At 48.7% G+C, this 22,188-nt stretch overlaps 1 protein-coding gene across 1 annotated transcript in view; it reads left to right on the forward strand.

The window, feature by feature from the left end:
- The window catches only part of LOC138245998 (plasma kallikrein-like), a 525,156-nt gene that overhangs the window by 426,080 nt on the left and 76,888 nt on the right, over nucleotides 1-22,188 (forward strand). The gene's annotated exons all lie outside the window — the stretch shown is intronic.

The following is a 22,188-nucleotide window of genomic DNA, read 5'->3' on the forward strand; positions in this document are numbered from 1 at the left end:
TTGTAATTATTTTCAGTTTTTCAAAGCTTTTTTTTCTCCAAAGTTTGTGCTCTATTCTAGAAATGTCCCTAATAAACGACTGTTACATAGTTCAATGTATTCTGAGGCTGTGTCCCCACACTCCTAATTCTATTCTATCTATCAAATTATTCTATTAATTTGATGGTGGCTGTGTTGGCTTTGTTTTCAAAGTATTCTGTGACTGACGAACCAAGTGGGGCTCAGAAGGGGGGGTCTTCCAATAGTGTAGGCTGCAGATGCCAGGTAGGTATGGAAGGTGAGTTAGCTTCCCACATAAGTTGCAGCCCAGATATTCTGTGTGTACGATAGAGGGAAGTAAGGAGGATGCGCCAACCAGCCTATCTATGCGGATATGTAAGTGGTGCGGAGCTGAGTGGAGAAAATAAAAGTACACCCTTGTGTCTGGGTGACAGAAATGCCAGATGTGGACCAGCTGCCATTTGTGCAATGCCTGGACGTTGGAATTTGCAGAAGTGTGAGGCAGTGGTGGAAAAAAGATAATTAAGGCTTGTATTAATGACACTGTTAAAATCTCCCCCATAAGGCACAGTAATCCATTCCATCGGGACAATGTACTCGATAAAGTGTGCAGAAATGCTGATTGTTTGGAGTTCGGGGTGATGGGGGCCATCACGCCCTTCACTATTACATAATGGCCTTCTGTATATAATATAGTGTATTCTGCCACAAAAGGGGTTCCAGGCACGACCCACAGCAACACACCTCATAACATAGGAGCAGTCAGTGGCAAACACCTGACCGTGTTAGCGCTTCTGGAGCTTAATGTCTCCTACTTGTGTCAGATGTGTCTCTTGTAAAAGTGTAATATGTGTGGAACTGTGTTTCAGGTAGGAATAGACTGAGTAGCCGCACAAAGAAGTACGCATGCCTCACATGTTCCATGTGAGTACGTTAAAATGTGTCATATATGTAAGAAAATGGCACTCAGCGACTAGGCATTATGCATTTTTTGGTGGGGGTAGATCCATGCATGGTGGACATAGCAAGGACACATGGTGGAAGACTGTGGCCCTCATAACGACATTGGTGGTAAATCCTGTTTACCGATGCGGTGATGGCTGCTAACATACCACTGAGGTGGCGAATAATCATTCACCATATTATTACATACACACACACCAATCTGACAGAATACAGCCACATACACAAATCCGCCAGCCCAAAGGTCAGTGATAAAGTGGCGGTACCAACACCCATATCGTTATGACAACAGAACAACGCCCACCACATTATGACCCATTTATCATCACTGCGGACATTCAATGGTAGTAAAACATTGGCGGTACATACTGCAGCGCTCAGAATGGACACCCACATACAAAACAACATTACATTGGCCAATACTAAAAACACAGACCTGACACCCATACACACAACACACCCACCCACAGCAGTCTAAAACACACACCCACATTCCCCACAACCCTTTACAAACAACAATTACTTCCAGGAGATTGAGACAAACAGTACAGAGACAACTAGACACACACACCATATACACCCATTCATCCCTCATGACCCCCACATCAAACACCCCACCACATTACACAACACACTCTCACCAACACACACCACATAATACCCATGTCCCCACAAAGGCACCCCCGTTTCACTGAAGAGGAGTTCAGGGTCATGGTGGAGGAAATTGTCAGGGAAGAGCCACAGCTGTTTGGAGCACAGGTACAGCAGATATCCAAAGCCAGGAAAATGGAGCCATGCTGGAGAATCGTGGACAGGGTGAACACCGTGGGACAGCATCCGAGAACAAGGGACGACATCAGGAAGAGGTGGAACGACGACTTAGGGGGAAGGTATGCTCCCCCACAGCTCACAGCATGGGAGGAACAAGTCGTGGTATTAGTGCATCCTGAGGGACTCGCTGGAGTAGGCGGAGGACTGGACACTGGTACATCAACATTTACCACTTATCACCCCCATGCCAGCAATCCATCACACACCCTCACCCTCACTCCGATCACTCTACTCCATCCCACACACTGCACCTACACATATGCCTAATGCCAATTCCCAGCTCTGCATGCTATACCAATGCATAGAGAGCTCGCCCAGCCCTGCATGGACACCCATCACCAAAGCATGCACAGCATAGGGAAAATGGCAATCACACAAGACATCACCATACACAAACAAAGGTGGCAGGGATACAGCAATGACAGAAGGGAAGCCAGGGATGTACAAAATGTTACAGATATGAAGCATAATATATCACTTACATCCCCACAGGTGCCCCAGCCAATCTCAGTGGAGAGGAGGTGCCACGACTATTCAGTCCCCCAACAGATGATGCCCCCAGTGATGACAGTAACTCTGGACTTCAGGATCTTGACCAACAACTTGGCCCATCATGGACCACTGGACAGTTGGTCACCCAAGCCCACTCACAGTTCACCACAGAGCCTCCGCCATCAGTATCCAACAACACAGCACTCACCCATCGTACCCACACCTCTGTCCCCAGTACACATCAATCAGCAGTACAAGGGCCTGGGGTCAGTGGCAGTGGGCACACAGTTCAGGGGACAGAGGTACTGGGCAACAGGGACACTGGGAGGACCGCTGTGCACCAGGGCGAGGAAAGGCCCAGGGAACCAACTCTCCAGGAGGCACTCACCGAGATTTTGGGTGCCTACCAAAATTCCCAGGACACGATAGGCCAGATCTTTGACAACGTGCAGGAGAACAGGTGGCCGCAGGAGGAACAGTATCAGGGAATCAGGGAGGGCTTTCAGGCCATCAACACCACCTTGATCTCCATAGCAGGGGTGCTGGCAGACATGGCCAACATCATGAGGGAAGCAACAGCACACCAGTGGGCCCCTACCACTAGCCAGTCCATTGACCAGCCCTCCACTTCTGCTGCAGCTAGTGTGCAGGAGGCCCCGCCACAGGGCCCACTGCCCATTAGCACCCCTCCCCCTGCAAAAGATGAACCACCCCGCAAACATTCCCTGCGACCCAGACAGAAGCCAGAGACACTTGCCAAGACCACCACCAAGAAATGAGACTCTCCTGATTGCCCCCTTGTGTCCCCCACAGTCAACTTGTCCACTTTGAACTGCCTTTGCTCCCCTTCCTATGGCCCCTTGGACACTGGACCTGTGCTACAAACTGACTGAAACAATACCCTGGACTTTCCTCCAGCATCACCAAATTCCATTGCACTTTTCCCTCAATGTCATAGTACTACAACAAATACCCTTGAACACAACTTGACAACTAGTATTCTATGTGTTGAAAATGTGCATTTATGGAAACAGTCACATCTAGTGCAAATGATCTGAACATTGTGAGAGCATAGAAATAATGACCTATAGCTGTCTGTAGTCATCACATCAGTACGCATTTCTTATCTCACCAACATCTTTAAAATGACAAGCCACAAGTGACAGTAAGTTGAGATGCAATGGAAGGTAATGCCATCATGCTACAGCCACACAGGAAACATCAATAGTCAGAGGAATAGTCATTTGCACTGTCTCACCTGGGTGTCATTGGAAGTATTGACGTATAACTGATGTTGTGTTGTCCTCATCCTCATCCTCTGCCTCCTCATCCTCACAGTCCTCAGGGTATAATGCTGCCACAGCTGCATCTCCAGTCTCCTCCTCCTGCAGAAAGGGTACATGCCGTCTGAGGGCCAGGATGGGGAACATGCAGCATGCCACTACTATCTGGCAGACCTTCCCGGGTGAGTAGCACCGGGATCCACCGTTCAGATGGAGGCACCTGAACCTGACCTTCAGGAGACCAAAGGTCCTCTCGATAATCCTTTGGGTTTGCCCATGTGCCTCATTAAAACGTTCCTCAGCCCCTGTCCTGGCATTCCTCACAGGGTCAGCCACAATAGGATTGGGTAGCCAGAGTCACCTGCAAGTATTGAGGGACACCATTTAGCCTCACACAATGATTTGGGGATGACACCTGAAGGCAGAAACTCACATACAGTAGGTGCAGACTCTGGCTCACCTATTAGTCCCACCTTGTGCCTCAGTAGTTGGGCCATCACATTTGGTATGCTGCTATTCCTCAGAACAAAGGCATCATGTACTAGTTCACCAGGCACACCATTTTTACATTCAGTGAGTGAAAACTCTTCCGATTCCTGAACACCTGTTCATTCTGGCGGGGGGGACACTAAAGCAATATGTATCTCATCAATGACCCCAACAATATTGGATAAATGTCTCATTGTATAGAATCCGACCTTCACAGTGGCCAGATCCTCCAATAGGAGGACAGCTATGTAGCAGCACATGTGTTTCACCAGGGCAGACAAAACTCTGGCCAGCACCATTGAGAACATTGGCTGTGACATTCCAGCTGCCAAGTCCACTGTCACTTGGAAAGAACCACTTACTTGGAAATGGAGTACTGATAGCACTTGCACAAGAGGGGGGATCCCAGTCGGATGATGGATAGCAGATATCAGGTCAGGCTCCAATTGGGCACACACCTCTGTGATTGTGGCCCTGTCCAGTCTATAGGTGAGTATAAAGTGCATGTCCTCCAGTGTAGCCAAGTCCACAAGCTGTTTCTACACCGGGGTATGTCTCCTCCTCCTATTTATCCGCAGCGGTAGGTATCTAAGAGACACAAGAGTGAATAGGCTGTCACAATTAGAGCAATGGAACCCCGACCTCAGTGTACATAGTGCATTTATGTGATGGGACAGTGGGAATGGCAAGGTATGTGCTAATCTACCACTGTGACGCAGTTAAGGTTGATATGACCATTGTCTGTCACTATTAATTGGCAACCGCCTGTCGTGTATGTAGGGAGAGGTGAAAGTGAGGTAACTCTGCCGACTTCGGGCGTCGTGGCGGAAGGCGGTCTTGCAACGCCATGCAATTCCTCATTGGATAATATGGGGCTCTATGGAGTACTGTGGCCAGTGGGGATCTGTGCCGGCGGTGACAGTGTACTCAGCCGTGGACATGACTAACATTTTCTATCTGATTCCTCACTTGTTTCCTGACCTTCAACAGGAGAACACCTACACTGCGTGTGCTGCTGTGACCTGTGTCTGGAACCTACCATGGCCCGTTTGACCGGGGAAAGGGCCCCTGCCTTCACTTCGGAGGAGTTGGAGCGTTTGGTGCATGGCGTTCTACCCCAGTACAGACTGCTGTATGGGCCTCCAGACCAACAGGTGAGTACACCTTTGGCACAATGCATGTGGGAAGGATGCATGGAGTTGTGTGTGCAAGCATCATGTAATCAGGGGAAATGTCTTGTGGTTGTGTACATAGTGTGCGTCGGGCGATGTGTGTGCCAATGATGATGGAAATGGCATTGGTGGGACATATGTGTGACAGGCTGGACTCCATGTGTAATGGTGTTCCTCTGTCTGTATTACCTCTGCAAGTCAGCGCCCATCAAAAGAAGGGATCATGGCGTGCCATCACCGAAGACGTGCGGACTCTGGGGGTCTATGGCATGCGGAGCACCCACTGTCGAAAACGGTGGGAGGACCTGAGACGCTGGGCACGGAAGACCACGGAGGCCAAGCTGGGGATGACCTCCCTTTGAGGAAGGGGTGCCTGTCGGAACCTGACCCCCCTGATGGCCCGCATACTGGTGGTGGCCTACTCAGATCTGGATATGCGCTTGGGGGCATCACAGCAGCCACAAGGGGGTGAGTACAGTGGGCATTACTTAAATAATTGGTAGGTGGCATGGGATCTGGGTGGTGGATGTGACTTAGTGGGTGCCCCTAAGGCCAGGCCAGACATTGCAGAATGATCCAGCTCAAGGTTAAAGGGTGTATGGCAAATACAGGTAAACTAGATTGTTAGCAGCATTCCATGTTAGTCAGGGCTTTGTGGGTCCCAGGAGGGGTGCAGTGTGCAGTGTGGGGCCCTCATCTTGCTGTGGCATCTAGCCAAATCACTGGCAGTGCAATGCATAGTGCTCAAGCCTGATCTCTGTGTGTGATGGTGCTGTATATGCCAACTGTGATGTTGGTGCAGTAATTGACCCAGTGTTACCAGTCTCTCTCCCCCTTTTTTCTTCTGTCGTCCTGTCCATGTGTGCACTAGCATCATCTGGCAGAGGAGCAGGGACACCAGCGACATAGGGAGCTGCATCTCACAGGACCCTAGAGGCAGAGTCCACCGACGCCAAGGAAACCAGTGGGTCGGAGGGCAAGGGGAGCACCACGGCGGAGACAGGAGGTGACAACACAGACTCAGATACCTCCTCCGATAGAAGGTCCCAGGTGGTGGTGGACACCTCTGTGACCACCCCAGCTGCAGGGAGAGCTGCCCACCCCCGTACCAGCACCGTCCTCCCAGTAGCTCCTCAGCGAGTTGCCCATGCCCGCTCACCCAGGAGAGTGGGCATCTCCTTCGCCCCAGGCACCTCAGGCCCTGCCCCAGTGAGCCCTGCAGCCCTGAATGAGGAGGATATTGACCTCCTGAGATCCATCCCGGTAGGGCAGTCAACCATTGTGAATGCCATCCAGGGGCTGGCAGCCCAGATGCAGCAATGCAATGCATTCCGGGAGGGCATTCACTTTGGATTGGCAGCCCAACAGAGATCGATTCAGGCTCTGACCTTCTCTCTGATGGCAGCCATTGTCCCTATCCCTACCGTCCCCCCTCCAACTACCACTTCCCAATCCCAGTTCCTCAACCCCAACCCATGCACACATACAGACGAGCATGCACAAAAGACAACACACAAGAGTGGCACAGTCAAACACAGGCACCACAGTTCATCCCACAAGCACTCACTCAAACACCAGAAAGTTGCAGACACAACCTCTTCCTCTGCCTCTACTGTCTCCTCCTCCTCCTCCACCTCCCTCTCAGTCTCATCCACACTCACACCTGCATGCACTGCATCAAAATCCACCACGAGCATCACCACACCAAGCAGCATACACACCTCACTAGCAGACACCTCCAGAACATCCATGCACACATCCCCTGTGTCCTCTCCCAACTTGGGTGTCCCCTCCCCAAAGGACACAAGCACTCACACACCCAACAGTCATCCACCTCAAATCAGCACACTCCCCATGCACCTGCACCCACATCCAGCAGACATACAACTCCTACAACCACTCCCTCAACCTCCACTTCTATCCCTCCTCCCTCATCCCGCCCCACCATCCCTAAGAAGCTTTTCCTTGCCTGACTTGATCTCTTCCCTCCCCTTACCCTGCTCTCCCCCTGCCCTCCCCGTCCTGCCCATAAGAGCAGGGTCCCAGCGACCCAGCCCAGCACCTCAGCCAAACAGTCCAGGCGGACAGTAGTGGCACCACCTAGTCGTGGTGGCAAGTCAGTGAAGGATCCCACTCCACCAGCCAGGAAGGTTAAAAATCCCACACCTCCTGTCATGAAAGGGAAGAAGCCCACACATCCTGCCATGAAGGGGAAGAAGCTCTCAACCCCAGCCAGGAAGGGTAAGGATCCAACGCCTCCTGCCATGAAGGGGAAGAAGCCCTTGACTCCAGTGGAGGCTGCCAGGGTGACACCACTACCAGCAGTGGTCATGGACCCATCACCATCAGCTGGGGAAGTGCATCCCTCACCTCCAGTAGAAGCTACCCAGGAGGCACCTTCACCTGCTGACACTGTGCAGCCATCACCACCAGTGGAATCCATGTAGGCCATCCTCCAGGGACTGCTGTACCAGGGCCCCCCTCCAGGAGCAGTGCGCATGTTCACCACCTGAGAGACTGTGGCCTTGCACTCCCCAGCAAAGGGAAATGGGCATGGAGCACCATCCAGAACCAGTGGGCAAGTCACCGACTCCAGAGACTGTGGCCTTCCACTCCCCAGCAAAGGGAAATAGGCATGGAGCACCCCTCCAGGACCAGTGGGCAAGTCAACCACTCCAGAGACTGTGGCCTTGCACTCCCCAGGACAGAATAATGGGCATGGAGCCACCTCCAGAACAAGTGGGAAAGCCACCCACTCCAGAGACTGTGGCTTTGCACTCCCCAGGACAGAGATTTGGGCATGGACCACCCTTCAGAACCAGTGGAAAGGTCTTCCACTCCAGAGACTGTGGCCTTGCACGCCCCAGGAGAGAGATATGGGCATGGAGTCCCCTCCAGAACCAGTGGGCTTGTTCCCGTATTTGACTGAGGTGATCCCCCACCCCTTCTCCCTGAGGTGCCTGCCCACTTGCAAACTGATGCCCCTGCAGAGTTCTATCTGGATGAAGTCAGGATTTGAGTTGGGCCTTGGACTGTGCCCTGTGGTCATGTGGTCCCTCAGTACATTGGACTGGGCATTGGCACTTTGTGTACATTTGTTTATATCTGTTTTTCGTACAATTGGTTCATTTGGTAGCTGCTTATATCAATACATTCTCATTACTGCATTCTTGTTGTCCTTGCATTATTGTGCTGTTATTGTGTGCCATTGTTTTTCGACTGCAGCTGGTTGTGTGTATGGTGTGTGTGTGTCTGTTGGGTGTTGTGCGTGTGTGTGTCACTGTCCTTTTCCTCTCTCCCTTCCTCCCTTGTGTGCTAGGCGGCTGTACTCATCATCGTCGTCTTCGTCTGCGTTGGTGTTCCAGGTGAAGCATGACGTAGATAAGCATTGGGAAGACTTGCAGTTCTGGTTCCATGGCAGCATTGTTCTTCCCTGTGTCTCCGATGGTGAGCCTTTGCTCTTCTGTGATGTGTTTCTGCCAGGCTTTTGATGGTGTTGCTACCGCCCTGTAAATCATGGCAGATTGAAGGGTCAAAATATAGATGGCGTACTTTGGCTTCCGCCTGACTGTTGTTGTCTACCGCTGTGGTCAGTGTTGTTAACACCCTGCCTATGGGAGTTTTCTCTGTCATGGTCATAATTTGACGGTAATTACCGCCAGCCTGTTGCTGATATTACTGCCACTTTATCACTCACTGCCAAAGTCATAATGAGGGCCTGTGTCTTCAGGAGTTGTGGCTAATAATTCAAAAACAAACCATTAACATAGAATTGTAAATACCAGTAATGCAAAGGGACAACATGTTTCCGCCCAAATAGCCGAAAAACAAATGTCTGCAAGGGTTTACAGCTGTGGAACTGGTTGGGAAGGTCTAGGCAGCCAATGAGGGAGCGCCCAGTACAATTAAGGATGGGCAAGCAGCTCTCTACATCCTTAGCTGGGCGTCCAGGAGTTACATTTGTTCTGCATGTGTGCACATTGAAGATTCCAGCTCCAATGTCCTTTGCAGCAGATCCATGAGGATGTGTTTGGTAGTGTGGACTTTATCCACCAACTTGTGGTGATCCGTATGCAGCAGCGCAAAGTCCGCTGTCACATTGTCTATTTTGCTTTCCAGTGATGCACAAGTGTTCTCCTGGGCAGTCCCAATCTGTTCAACAGCTTCCAGAACAGAGTCCAGATTGTCACCCAGTGACACAGGTGGAGTAGAATTGCCTGAGGAGCCAGTGCCGGTAGGAGGTTGATCATGCTCCACAGAGGGCCATCAAGGTGCACACTGTGTGGTGGTGAGTCGGTGGCCCATAGCACCCTACTCCGAAGGCCCACACCAGATAAGCACTGGATTTTTGTGTGGGGTCCACTTGCTAGTGCCCAGGGGGGACAACAGGGATGTAGCAGCATGAGAAGCCCCAGGGTCCAGAAATAGGCCAGTGGGAAAAGTGCACTTAGAGAGGATCAGGGACACTGAAGGCGAAGGCTGGAGAGATGACCACACAGTTGCCACTGCAAAGCTAGTTCCTGACCAAGGCTACAGCCACAGTGCAGCAAACAGGAAGTCAGTGGCTAGGAATGAGGCTCGCTTACCAGCGTCAGCCGGGGACGTAAGTGCTGTGGCACGGGCAACCCCACGAGTCTAGGAGCAGGCAGGCATATTCTGAGCACTCAAGAAAGAGCGGGCCTGGAAGCAGTGAAAGCCATAAAGAATGTCACACCAGGCCAAGTTCTCACCTCTGTGTCTTAGGGAAGCAAAAATGCCAGAAAGAAAAGCATGTGATCCCCTTTAATGTAACCCATGCAAGTGTGTCCAAGGATGCCAGTTAATATGGACAGTGTACAGGGCTGTGATGGGGTGGAGGTCTCTTCAAGTAGAGCACTGAATGTTCTAAACCCCCCATCATCAATACTCTACTCGCTGAGTCACCATTTATACAACACCATTCATCACATGGCCAAACTAGTATGCAGGCGGGGGAAATGCAAATATTGCTGCAGGTTGCCACCGCTCCCCCTAGTGACCTGTGCCAGTCCAGTTTAAATGCGTTCATAAGCGAGGGGCAGCGTGGGAATGTGTGTCACACTATAGGGCAGATTTATGGAAAGTGGTGCTGCACATAGTACAGCACCACTTTTCCTGCGCCCCTTAGTACCCCTTTACCACCACAATGTGTGCACTGTCTTTAAAATACGGCGCACCATGGCGCAGGATAGGGGGCAATAGTGTCATTTATTATGATGCTATTGATGAACTCTGCAGGAGTAGCACCAAAATATTGCCGCTACTCCTGCAGAGTACATAGGGGCCCATTCTAAAGAATGGAAGCCCCCCTTTAACGCCTGCTCTTGAGCAAGCGTTAAAAGTGCCGTAAGAAATGGTGCAAGGAAATCCCATAGATTTCCTTGCACCATTTTTCCGACTCCCCTAACAGGGGAATGCCCCCTTTGCAGACATTATGCCTGGCGCAGGCATAATGTAGCGCAAAAGGTTACAGAGTGGAGCAATGCATGCAACTCTGTAAATACGGCACAGGGATTTTGGCCTCGTTTGGCCACATTAAACTAAATGATGTTAATGTAGCGAAAGGTGCCCCTAACCTGGGCTACATAACCCACAAGGAGAGAGAGAGGCGCCTATCAAACACACATTCTTCCGATCAGAAATCAATGATTACTACAAGTGTGGTGGAGAGAGGAAGAAAGTAGATGAGAGAGGATTGCCTCTTCAATTTTGAGCATCTAGTTCTGAATTTTGGTAGCAGAGTTAAACGCTTGGTTTTCAATTCAGAGGAAGATTCCTCTTTATGGAAGAGGTGGTCGGACACACTTAGTCGTGTCATGCTTCATTACTGACCACCTCTCCTCACCCTGGTAAGAAAGTGCCACCAGGGTGGACTCAACCTCCTCGTAAACCTGCACCAGAGGGAGTTCTTCTATAAAAGCTACTTTACAAAGGGTGCGATCCTGATTAGTTACAAATAGCTCCGGGACTTCCAAGCATATTTCACCTTTAATAGTGGTGTCCGTGGGTATAATAAAAAAAAACACGGGGATGGCACGATGAGTGTGATTACTCAAGCCGTCTCACAAAAGCCTACATGTTTCTGCCATCACTATGAGCCTAACCTAGTCTGGGGAATTCCTCAGGGCTGTAGATCCCTAACTGAAGGGCTATAGGAACACCCTACTTTACTTGTAGAACAAGCAGAGACACTCAAGTCCTACCTGAGTAAAGATAACCATAGAGGTACCTATAGGAGAGGGATTGAAAAGCATGTAACGTTACCTATGCCGCCTTCCTTTGAATTTTCAGTAGTAGTACTAATGATGCAGAGGAGAGGTTCCTTTTATTAAAATAACTAACAGACTCTAGTTGTTATGACCCATATTTGAATCACAACTAAGGGCTTGCATCATTTCAAACTAAACAGCCCCTATTTTCAATATAAGATCCCTTAACATAGAATTTAGGGGTACAGACTTCTGGTCTAGGGCTAGAGCAACACCCTTTGTAGTCACACATTGGAGATAAAAAAGCAGAAGAGACATATACAAAACAGTCATACATATTCACTTGTTGTTTTTTTACAAGTTACCAAATCTGGGAACAAGGCCGTACGGAACTGCGTAGTGACATAAGTCTCATTTACAGAGGAGCTACATTCTAGAAAAAGTACTTAAATACGTTTTTATTATAACTGCTTGGTGTAAATTAGGAAAAAAACTGTTTGCCAAAAGACTGTCATGATCATAAACTGGTATGGGATAGATAATGCAGAATATCCCTGTTTCCCATAGGACGCCCATTGTTAGTGAGCACCATCAAAACTTGTGAACCCTCCCTCCGTTTGTCGTTTCATTGCTGAATTTTATGGTCATGAAGAAGTACTTTCAAATCTCAGCAGGTTGTTCCTATCAGTGGGTTTGTAGTATACTTGTGTTTGAAGGGGCCCATTGTTAGCAAGTATAACAAGTATAATACAAACCCACTGATAGAAGCAACCTGCTGAGATTTGAAAGTTTCCACCCTCGAGTCTTAAGAGAATTTACCAGTGGGTAAGTTTTTCACCTAAGACCGAACTGTACCAGTAAAAAGGAATATGTGACAGGAAAACTGTCTATAAAATTAGTGACAAAAAATGCCCCTGCAAATCTGATACTGGGAGCCAACAAAAGAGCTCTGAACAACAATAGAGAATAACTACTGGAGTCTTTCAAATACCCAGGTGTAAAAAGTGATCTGTGACTCTACTTTCAATCCCACATATAACCAACTACAGAAGAGCATCAGGAAAAAATTGAAGATTCTGGTATCAGAAGGCCTCCCTTTTGAACAAATCATGTATGCCTGAAAGAAGGCTAAAATTATCAGGGACATGCTAGTGCACACAAGCCCAAAAAAGTAAAAAACATAAATTGTCAAAAAACTGTGGAATCTTACGTCACCTGTAGGCGGCACCCCTTGGGGGAATTGCAGTGTCCGCCCCCTTACAAAAAAGACAACATGCCTCGATCTCAGACTCAAGACTTCATGGAAATTGAGACGCTTGACTAATTTTAACTGCAAAAATGTGATTTACGTGATCAATTGCCCTTGTAACCTAAGACACATTGGAATGACCACAAGACTAGTAGGGACACGCATATGTGAACACAGGAGCACGATCCGATGCGAACAAGACTCAATGAAGCTCACCGACCTATTTGGTGACAAGAACCATAGTGCTGATGATATTGAATGGTAAGTAATTGGCAAACTCACACAAATACAACAGGACATGACACAACCACTTCTGTGGCTTGAACAAAGGCGGATGTGGATGCTTCATACTGATAAAAATGGTCTCAATGACGAGGTCCCTTGCTCTCTACTGCAGCGATAAAGTGATCTCTTTCTGAAGACATGTAGCGCCAGGGCAGTCCTGCCATGGCCACTACACAAGTGTCAATCCGTTGATGGGGTCCAACAAACCTGTAGGGTCCCACAGCAAGCTGTGACACTGAGACATATGGAACCCTTAGACCCTGTACTATGATTCTAAAAAGAATCAACACAGTGTCATTAATGAGCACCAGTAAAACTTGCAAACCTGCCCTCCGTTTCTCCTTTCATTGATTAATTTTATGGTCACAAGGTACATTCCATTTTTATCTTTGTCTTGAGTCATATGCCCCTCAAGCCCCTCCCCCAAGATATCAGTGGGTTAGATGGCCTTGACGCCCATTCATGTTTAAAGGGATTAACAATGGACTTTTTTAACTAGAGGACACTTGTAGGAAAGTACCATCTTGCCTGGCATGTTACCCCCATATTTCACTGTACATATGTTGTTTTAGTGTATGTGTCACTGGGACCCTGCCAGCCAGGGCCCCAGTGCTCATAAGTGTTCCTGTATGTGTTCCCTGTGTGATGAATAACTGTCTCACTGAGGCTCTGCTAATCAGAACCTCAGTGGTTATGCTCTCTCTGCTTTCTAAATTGTCACTAACAGGCTAGTGACCAATTTCACCAATTCACATTGGCATACTGGAACACCCTTATAATTCCCTAGTATATGGTACTCAGGTACCCAGGGTATTGGGGTTCCAGGAGATCCCTATGGGCTGCAGCATTTCTTTTGCCACCCATAGGGAGCTCTGACAATTCTTACACAGGCCTGCCAGTGCAGCCTGAGTGAAATAACGTCCACGTTATTTCACAGCCATTTACCACTGCACTTAAGTAACTTATAAGTCACCTATATGTCTAACCTTCACCTGGTGAAGGTTGGGTGCTAAATTACTTAGTGTGTGGGCACCCTGGCACTAGCCAAGGTACCCCCACATCGCTCAGGGCAAATTCCCCGGACTTTGTGAGTGCGGGGACACCGTTTCACGCGTGCACTATACATAGGTCACTACCTATATATAGCGTCACAATGAAAACTCCGAACATGGCCATGTAACATGTCTAAGATCATGGAATTGTCACCCCAATGCCATTCTGGCATTGGGGAGACAATTCCATGATCTCCCGAGTCTCTAGCACAGACCCGGGTACTGCAAAACTACCTTTCCCGGGGTTTCACTGCAGCTGCTGCTGCTGCCAACCCCTCAGACAGGTTTCTGCCCTCCTGGGGTCCAGCCAGGCTTGGCCCAGGAAGGCAGAACAAAGGACTTCCTCAGGGAGAGGGTGTTACACCCTCACCCTTTGGAAAAAGGTGTCAGGGCTGGGGAGGAGTAGCCTCCCCCAGCCTCTGGAAATGCTTTGATGGGCACAGATGGTGCCCATCTCTACATAAGGTAGTGTACACCGGTTCAGGGATCCCCCAGCCCTGCTCTGGCGCGAAACTGGACAAAGGAAAGGGGAGTGACCACTCCCCTGACCTGCACCTCTCAGGGGAGGTGCTCAGAGCTCCTCCAGTGTGCTCCAGACCTCTGCCATCTTGGAAACAAAGGTGTTGCTGGCACACTGGACTGCTCTGAGTGGCCAGTGCCAGCAGGTGACGTCAGAGACTCCTTCTGATAGGCTCTTACCTGTGTTGCTAGCCTATCCTCCTTCCTAGGTAGCCAAACCTCCTTTTCTGGCTATTTAGGGTCTCTGCTTTGGGGAATTCTTTAGATACCGAATGCAAGTGCTCATCAGAGTTCCTCTGCATCTTTCTCTTCACCTTCTGCCAAAGGATCGACCGCTGACTGCTCAGGATGCCTGCAAAACCGCAACAAAGCAGCCAAAGACGACTACTGCAACCTTGTATCGCTTCTCCTGCCGCTTTCTCACCTGTTTCCTGGTGGTGCATGCTCTGGGGTAGCCTGCCTCCTTTTTGCACCAGGAGCTCTGAAGAAATCTCCCGTGGGACGATGGAATCTTCCCCCTGCAACAACAGGCAAAAAAAGACTGCATCACCGGTCCTCTGGGTCCCCTCTCAGCACGACGAGTGTGCTCCCTGGAACTCAGCAACTCTGTCCAAGTGACTCCCACAGTCCAGTGACTCTTCAGTCCAAGTTTGGTGGAGGTAAGTCCTTGCCTCCCCACGCCAGACTGCATTGCTGGGTACCGCGTTATTTGCAGCTGCTCCGGCTCATGTGCACTCTTCCAGGATTTCCTTTGTGCACAGCCAAGCCTGGGTCCCCGACACTCTAACCTGCAGTGCACAACCTCCTGAGTTGTCCTCCGGCGTCGTGGGACTCCCTTTTGTGTCTTCAGGTGAGCTCCGGTTCACTCCTCTTCTAAGTGCTGTTCCGGTACTTCTGCGGGTGCTGCCTGCTTCTGTGAGGGCTCCCTGACTTGCTGGGCGCCCCCTCTGTCTCCTCATCCAAGTGGCGACATCCTTGTCCCTCCTGGGCCACAGCAGCATCTAAAAACCCTAACCGCGACCCTTGCAGCTAGCAAGGCTGGTTTGTGGTCTTTCTGTGTGGGAACACCTCTGCAAGCTTCTTCATGACGTGGGACATCCATCCTCCAAAGGGGAAGTTTCTAGCCCTCTTCGTTCTTGCAGAATCCACAGCTTCTACCATCTGGTGGCAGCTTCTTTTCACCCTCAGCTGGCATTTCCTGGGCATCTGCCCACTCTCGACTTTGTCGCGACTCTTGGACTTGGTCACCTTGTTCCACAGGTACTCTCGTCCGGAAATCCACTTTGGTTGCTTTGCTGGTGTTGGTCTTCCTTGCAGAATTCCCCTATCACGACTTCTGTGCTCTCTGGGGAATATAGGTGTCCCTTACACCTACTTTTCAGGGTCTTGGGGTGGGCTATTTTTCTAACCCTCACTGTTTTCTTACAGTCCCAGCGACCCTCTACAAGCTCACATAGGTTTGGGGTCCATTCGTGGTTTACATTCCACTTTTGGAGTATATGGTTTGTGTTGCCCCATACCTGTGTGCTTCCATTGCAATCTACTATAACTACATTGCTTGCATTACTTCCTTTTGCTATTACTGCATATTTTTGGTATTGTGTACATATATCTTGTGTATGTTTGGCATCCTCATACTGAGGGTACTCACTGAGATACTTTTGGCATATTGTCATAAAAATAAAGTACCTTTATTTTTAGTATATCTGTGTATTGTGTTTTCTTATGATATTGTGCACATGACACCAGTGTTATAGTAGGAGCTTTGCATGACTCCTAGTTCAGCCTAAACTGCTCTGCTATAGCTACCTTCTATCAGCCTAAGCTGCTTGAAATACCCCTTCTACACTAATAAGGGATAACTGGACCTGGTACAGAGTGTAAGTACCCCTTGGTACCCACTACAAGCCAGGCCAGCCTCCTACAACACTACCTTTGCCTGTGGAGACATCTTTAATCTCCATAATCCTTGGGATATTGATGCCCCTTTTGTATTATCGATGTAACTCTTATAAAGTATTACCACCACTGTGTATGGAGGTAGGGAAGGGTTACAAAGGGTTACACCCTGTGCATAAAGGTGACTACGATCCACATGATCCGTGACTCCGACTCATCTAGATTGAAGCATCTGAAGCGCTACCATCGCCGTGTATGGAGATCACACAATGACGCCCTGTAGCTCCCACTGCATTCTCATTGTAAAAGTGGCTAGGAGCAGATACTCATAGGTGAAACCACACAATGTACCTTTTGAAGATGTGAATACTTTATCCGAGCTGACTCAGGTCCACCTCTTATCCACCCGCACTGGGTCTATTCACCTTTATGTTGACAGGGTTGACTTGATTCCTCCCCGCCTGCACCTTTTTGTAGGCGTCTTACGCTGAGGGGCTGGGACCTGCAGTCTCATACATGAGACATAAGGGGGGGCCCTCCCTTTTGAGCAGTTTTCATTGCAACTATACAGTGACCCAGGGCTAAATTAGATTGAGGATACTATACATGAGTGCATGTGTTTATCTCTCTGGTCCTGGCATGGGACCCCTCAGCATTCCAATATGGGGTGCCAGTTGGTTCTCCTTGACACAAGTACAATTGTAACGCAAGAGAGTTCCTATGATCTGGGGTTTGGGAAAAAGTGTTCTTCTGAGTTGTATTTCATGTACCAGATTATGATCATGACACAGTCTTTTGGCAAGCAATTTTTTCCTAATTCACACCTGGCTGTTACGATAAGAACTCATTTAAATACTTTGTCTAGAATGTAGCTTCTTTGTACGTGAGACTCATATAACTGCGCGGTTCCATACAGGCTTGTTCCCATATTTGGTAACTGTGAAAAACCAACAAGAGAATTTTTTATGACTCTGTTTTGTATGTCTCTTCTGCTTTTTTATCTCCAGTGTGTGACTATAAAGGGCATCGTCCTAGCCCCAGACCTGAAGCATGTATCCCTAAAGTTTAGGGTAAAGGACCCTATATTAAAATAAAGGGCAGCATTTCTTTTGCCTCCCATAGGGAGCTCAGACAATTCTTACACAGGACTGCCACTGCAGCCTGAGTGAAATAACGTCCACGTTATTTCACAACCATTATACACTGCACTAAGTAACTTATAAGTCACCTATATGTCCAACCTTCATTTACTGAAGGCTAGGTGCAAAGGTACTGTGTGTGAGGGCACCCTTGCACTAGCAAAGGTGCCCCCACGTTGCCCAGGGCCAATTCCTCAGACTTCGTGAGTGCGGGAACACCATTATAAGCGTGCACTACATATATGTCAATACATATATGTAGCTTCACAATGGTAACTCAAAATATGGTCATGTGAGATGTCTAAGATCATGTAATTGTCGACTCAATCCAAATCTGGTTTTGGGGGGCATATCCTGTGCACCCTGGGGGCTCCACCATGGACCCCCAGTACTGCCAAACCAGCTCTCTGAGGTATCCACTGCAGTCCCAGCTACTGCCACCACACAGACAGGTTTCTGCCCTCCTGGGGATTGAGCAGCTCAATCCCAGGAAGGCATAACAATGCATTTTCTTTAGGGGAGGGGTGTTACACCCTATCCCATTGGAAATAGGTGTTACAGGCATAGGAGGGGTAGCCTCCCAGTGCCTCTGGAAATGCTTTGAAGGGCACAAACGGTGCCCTCCTTGCATAATCCAGTCTACACCAGTCCAGGGACCTCCCAGTCCCTGCTCTGGCGTGAAACTGGACAAAGGAAAGGGGAGTGACCACTCCCCTATCCATCACCACCCCAGGGGTGGTGCCAAGAGCTCCTCCAGAGTGTCCCTGGAGTTAGCCATCTTGGATTCCAAGATTCTCATCAGATCAACAAGGCAAGTTTTTGATAAGCTTTAAACAGTGGCCCTGTTTTTGAAATGTGGTGGGTAGCAACCCTGTAAAAGACTGGGCATGCTGATCCTTCCCTCTGAGGGTCAAGGTTGCCTGGTGCAAGGTCCTGAGGCATGTGATCTGATGACACAAGTTCAGAATGCTTGGTACTGGCAAAAAACTACCCTTAAACAATCCTTATCAGGAATGGACTTCCTATATACATGAAATGTGCCTCAATGTTGCACACTGTCAAAAGGGCAGTCAAAGAGCATCAACTTAAACTACTGGGACCATCTGATATTTCCTCTTAAACACATATTTCTAGATATCACAAATCAATTTGTCTTCCTGATTTGTGTTGTAGTCATACACTCCTTATGTTTCTCTTTAATCTATGTAAGCATATGTAACACTGCCTGATAATTAGTAAATTCAATGTTGTAGGGGTTCAAATTGCTGTATCCCTAATGACATGTTTGCTAAGCTAACGCCCAAAGGCTCTTAAAGCCATTCAGAAATGTGTTGAAGTAGCTTTGATAGTGAGATGTAGCATTTGGGGCCTCATGTACTAAAATCTTAATAAAAAATTGTGAATTGAGAATATTAACGATTCACAACTTGAGGTTTTTCGTTTGGCATGTACTAAAATATATTTGGTAGAAGAGGTCACAATTTGTGTGCGGAATTCTACCAAACGCATTTTTATGTATTATTAGGTTGATTCACAAAATATCAAATGGTAATGGACTGCAATTTGACTCACTTTAATAATATGTATCAAGTAGGTTGTAAATTGTGACCCACTGATATTAGCTAGAGTCACAATCACGGTGGCCTGATGGGTTCAGCAGACCACCATGTTTCTGATTGCTTTTCAATGAAGCAATTACAAATAAAATTACAGCCCATTGCTCTAAGAGGAAAACGGACTGTATTTAAAGAAAAATGTAAAATGTTACAACCATTATTTAGGGGTAGGCAGTGTTCCCACAAAGGTGATAAGGGACCCTATCCTGTTTGTGAATAGTTAACACCTTCTTTGATTTGGTGGTAAAATATTAATGTTTTGAAACTGAATTTTAGTTGGAAAACATTAATAAATAGATTAAAACATCAGTATTTGGAAGGGTAGCCCATTACAAGTCCCTTTCAAATACTGATTCGGTATTTACTCACAAATCCAAATTGTCCCTCAGTAACTTGTAGCTGAATTGCAAATTGGGTTTGGTACATTTAAAAAGGCCTTTTATGCTGTCACAAAAGCTCCGATGTGACCTTTGTGACGGTAAAGTGGGTTGTACATAAGACCTATAATGCGCATGAAAAACTGAATGTTGCATGGTTTCACTGACCTTTTGGTGCAGTTCTTGTAGACTGATGGCTTCTCTCACTCTTTGAACATGAATCAGTTCCATACTAGTTGTTCTGTGTGCATTGAAATTGAGTGCTAGAGCTTTATCGACCTTGTATTGCTGCAATAGTGTGTCAATGAGCTGCGCAATGTGGCGTTGATGTGTTTGAAAGCAGCCTGTGTGTTTCTGAGTAGAAGAAGGGTCTGTTCTGACTGACCTGGTGGACAAGAGGACTATTTGAAATGTTTATCTAGGTGGGGGGAGGTAGACAAGATGAACACGGAAAGTGACACAAGGCAGACTGAATCATCTCCACCATCAATCATTCAGGGAATTTGTGAAGAGCACTGCTCACCCGTGAGGGTCTCAAGGCGCTGAGGGGGGGACTGCTATTGCACGAACAGCAATGTTTTGAGATGTCTCCTGAAGGTAAGGAGGTCTGACGCAGGTGGGTGGGAAGAGTGTTCCATGTCTTGGCGGCGAGTTGTGAGAATGATCTGCCGCCGGTGGTTGTTCTGAGGATGCGTGGCGGGGTGGCGAGGGCAAGGTAGGCGGAGTGAAGCTGACGGCTCAGGGTATAGAAGGAGAGCCGTCGGTTGAGGTATTCTGGTTCGGTGTTGTGCAGTGCCTTGTCAGTGTGGGTGAGGAGTTTGAAGGTGATTCTCTTGTTGACCGGGAGCCAATGCAGGTCTCTCAGGTGGTCTGTGATGTGGCAGTGGTGGGGGATGTCCAGGATGAGGCGTGCGGAGGCGTTCTGGATGCTTTGCAGTCTTTTCTGGACTTTGGCCATGGTTCCTGCATAGAGGGCATTGACGTAGTCCAGTTTGCTCTATACGAGGGCTTGGGTGACTGTTCTTTTAGTAACCATTTGTAGATCTTCCGAAGCATGTGGAGGGTGTTTAAGCAGGAGGAGGAGATGGCATTGATTTGCTGGGTCATAGATAGTGAAGAGTCCAGGATGAATTCCAGGTTGCGTGCGTGGTCGGTGGGTGTTGGTGCGTCTCCCAGTGTGGCAGGCCACAATGAGTCGCTCCATGTGAAGGGGGTGGAGCCGAAGAAGAGGATCTCAGCCTTGTCGGAATTCAGTTTAAGGCAGCTTTTTTTCATCCATTCGGCGATGGTATTGGTGGCTTTAGAGTGGAATTGGGGTGATCTAGTCCAGGGCTCTGTTGCAGATTTCTACATCGCTGAGGCATGTGCACAGGGTGTGGTGGCAGACGGTGTCGAACGCGACTGAGAGGTCCAGGAGGATGAGGGCAGCGGTTTCGCCAATGTCCAGTATGGTTCTGATGTCGTCGGTGGGGGCGATGAGGGCAGTTTTGGTGCTGTGGTTGCTGCGGAAACCGGATTGGGATGGGTCCAGAGTGTTGTTCTCCTCCAGAAAACGGGTCAGTTGTTTGTTGACAATTTTCTCTATGACTTATTCCGGGAAGGGGAGCAGGGAGATGGGCTGGAAGTTCTTGAGGTCCTTTGGGTCCACCTTCGGTATCTTGAGGAGGGCATTGATCTCGGCATGTTTAAATCTCTCCGGCAAAGGAACTGTTGATGATCTTCTGGAGTTGGGGTGCGATGACAGAGCTTACTTTGTTGAAGATGTGGTGAGGGCAGGTGTCGGATGGTGAGATGGAGTGGATGGTGTTCATGATTTCAATGGTGGTGTTGTTGTTGACGTGGGTCCAGGAGAGCAGGAGGCTGGTGGGTGGTGAGCCTGTGGTGTCAGGGGTTGATGGGGGGGTCTGAGTACTGAAGCTGTCATGGATGTCTGCGATCTTGCAGTGGAAGAAGGTGGCTAGGGAGTCGCAGAGGTCTTGTGATGGTGGGATGTCATTGACGTTGGAGCCGGGGTCAGAGAGTTGTTGTTGATGCCTTCTTTGAAGGCAGTTCTCTTGGCAGTTTCAGATGAGTTGGTGGTGTCTGCGGATGGCGTTTTTTAAGGCTGCGTCCAGTGTCTGATCTTGGTGCCACTTCTTTTCGAGTCTTCGATGTGTTTGCTTAGATTCTTGGAGGCCGGCGGTGAACCAGAAGGCCTTTCTGTCGGTGCATCTGTTGGAAGGATTTTTGATCGGGTGAGAGTGTTGGCACAGTTGTTGATCCATTGCCTGAGGTTTTGGGCTGCTGTATCAGTGTCAGTGGTGTCGATGGGTGGGTTCCGGGAGAGGGTAGTGATCATTTGGTCTTCGGTGACCTTGTTCCATCTGTGGTGGGGAATCTATTGCAGGTGATGGTGTGTTGTGGGTTTCTCGAAGGAGAAGTGGATGCAGCGGTGGTCAGTCCAGTGGAGTTTGGTGGTGTGGCTGAAGGAGACGTGTTTGCTGGCAGAGCAAATGGGTCGAGTGTGCGTCCTGCGGAGTGGGTGGGTGTTATGATGAGCTGTTTGAGGCCGAGGATGCAGAGGTTGTCGAGCAGGGTGGTAGAGTTGTTATTGTC

This window comes from Pleurodeles waltl, chromosome 1_2 (assembly GCF_031143425.1).
Source record: "Pleurodeles waltl isolate 20211129_DDA chromosome 1_2, aPleWal1.hap1.20221129, whole genome shotgun sequence".
Lineage (NCBI taxonomy): Eukaryota > Metazoa > Chordata > Amphibia > Caudata > Salamandridae > Pleurodeles > Pleurodeles waltl.